General features: G+C 33.7%; 1 pseudogene; it reads right to left on the minus strand.

The window, feature by feature from the left end:
- Positions 1–1,976: 1,976 nt before the first annotated feature.
- LOC124083759 (small nuclear ribonucleoprotein E-like) lies at positions 1,977–2,256 on the minus strand (annotated as a pseudogene).
- Between the last annotated feature and the right edge of the window lie 511 nt (positions 2,257–2,767).

Consider the following 2,767-nt stretch of genomic DNA (forward strand, 5'->3'; position numbering starts at 1 on the left):
AGTATCCTAGGATCTGTGGGCAAGGAAGGAGAGACACAAACCTGTGGAATGGAAGGGGCTCACAGGGCCAGGGTGCTTGTTGTGAGTGGGTCCCTTTTATAGGTTTTGTCAACCTGTCACAAGTCTGCGAGTGGAGGAGGAGAGCTTCATGCCTTTGGGAGAAAATATCATAATCCATCCATACAGCTATTTCACTAGGTCCTTCCTGCCCATTCTTCAAACATGTTCCAGTGTCTCTGGGCAGAAGTTGGATGTTTATCCAATACTGAGTCACTTGTAACTGTGTTCCAATTGTCAGTTCCTCCTTCCACCACAATATCTCTTAGTAGGGGAGAGAAGTCTCAGGACCACTGTTGAGAGTGGAATTCTCCACCAGTTAACTTTGCTGGTACTGTTAGCTCACCTTAAGTTGTCACATAGACTTTGCTTAGATGCAGGGGAGGAATAAGTTTTCCTGGACTGGACTCTGCTGTCAGCTTTGGAACAAAAAGTCTGAGTGACTTTATTATGATGGAAGCATGAAACTCCCTAGCACTGTGTTTTCCTCTGAGTTTTGAAGTCTCAAACTAATTTGCCTTTTAGTTACCACATATTAGACTTTTTCTTGAGTTGTCTTTTGAACTATATCCAGGATTTATATTTTTAGTCAGTAGGGTGAAACAGGGAGAAATAGGTCCATGTCATCTTGTTTGGACCAAAATTCCAACAGTATGTTTTAAAATAAAAATGAAGTTTCATATTATCTCTACTATTTTGCCTTTTTTCTCATTTTTAAATTTGCTCCATCCAAAAAAAGAACTCTGAATCAGTAAACATAATCTATGGTCTTAATGACTGTTAAAATATTTTCAGTAATAATTTAATATAATGTAACTTTCATTCACGAAAACTAATAGAAACTCAATTTAAAATACAAAATTCTAGCCTGTATAAAATTGGTGAAATTAATCAGGTAATAAAGAAAACATTTATCAGCCAAAACATATTATTTTTAAAAATCTTTATATAAAAAAATTAAAGTATTACCAAAAAATGCATATTAATCATATCTATAAAGGTATTATTATGTAAGTAGCATTAAATGATTCTAAAATTTTGTAATGTACATTTTATTCATCATTGAATGTCAATAAATGATGTGAAAAATCTGTCTTTAATGGAGAAACTGCATAAAAAGTACATGCAAGAAAAAGAATCAATTGTCTTCCTTAAAATGGGTGGAAAAGACTTCTGAAATTCTTCATTTTAATGCTTTTGGACATTATTATATTGAGTGATTTTATGTAGGATTTGTCCTAAGCAAAACAGGACATGAGACTCTCCAAGGCAATTATATTCCAACACTAATTCTAACCCTAACAACAGTTTATCAAAAAAAGTACTTTAAAATGTTTTCAATGTAATTTTGTTTCTACAGTCTATATAAAATACATATTCCACACTAATTTTTTTATAAAAGACTGTCATTTTTGAGGGTTCACAATCAACATTCTAAGGGTTATATAATCTGTATTTCCAGTGAATCTGATATATTAGCTGATATATTTTTAAATTTAAATTTTCAATTTCTTTCAATGTTTTAATATTTCAATTATAAGATTTTCCTTAACTAAGAGGACTGTCATTATAAAATTGTACTTTGTCAGTTAATTTGAAGTTAACAATATGTCTGAACTTAGATACAATGACTAAGGACAGGATGTTCAAAAACCAGAAGATGGAACAGTATTATAAAAATATTTTTAATAAGATGAAAGTACAATAGAATGAGGATTTTTAAACTATATCCACAAACTCATTGTTATACCTCCTTTTTTGTTTAATAAAAAGAGACCTACAGCATTTATTTTCATCTGGTAATAAATAAGAGTAATCAAAACAATATGAACAAATATTTTAGAATGATATTCTCAGCAAAGGACACCTAAAAAAATAATTGTAGCTTTCTCTGTAATTTCTTACTTCAATGATCATTTCTAGTTGGAGACATTTGGTAGCAAAGTATTATTACTTCATTTTAGCATGATCTGACCCAGTTGTTTTCCTGACTTTGTTTTAGAATGAATCTCTTCTGTATCATCTAATACAAGGTTTATGTAATCATCAGAATCAATAATACAGCCCTCTATACACACATTCACTTGCTCATAGAGACACACCTAAATCTGTTTTTCAAGTATCTGAAGACGAGGTTGAGGAGCTACACCATCACCTTCTGGACTTCCTAGCTTTGGCCACAGTATGCCAGGGGGGAATCTCAGAAAGACCACACCAACCCGCACCTCTGAAAGCAACTTCTGGAACTGAGCATTATACCTCCTTTTAGAAGTGAAAGTTAATTCTCTTCTCCTTATATAAGGGTTGAATGTAGTAGCTTGCTTCTGTTAAATAGACTACTAGAATTAAAGATTAGGTTATTAGAGGCCTTACAATCATCTCTTTACACTTTCTTGGGTCAGCTGCTGTTGTGAAAACTAGATGTCAGGCCATGAAGACCCTCAAGCAATTCCCATGTAGGTGTCCATGTGGCTGTGAACACAGCTTTCTTGCAAAAACCATGAGACAACATAGGCTTCTGTCAATAGCCATGTAAGTGAGCCACTTCAGAAGTGGATCCTGTAGCCCTGATCAAAATTTCAGATGCCAGTAGCCCCACTCAACAACCTAACTATATCCTAAGCCATGATAATAGCCATATGCAACAACTTGAGTTGATCCTAAGCTAGAACCATCTAGCTAAGCTGCCTTTAATTTCTGGTTGTTTGTT

Source organism: Marmota monax, unplaced genomic scaffold, assembly GCF_021218885.2.
Source record: "Marmota monax isolate L192 unplaced genomic scaffold, Marmota_monax_Labrador192_F-V1.1 WCK01_AAM20220418_F8-fsc00016, whole genome shotgun sequence".
Lineage (NCBI taxonomy): Eukaryota > Metazoa > Chordata > Mammalia > Rodentia > Sciuridae > Marmota > Marmota monax.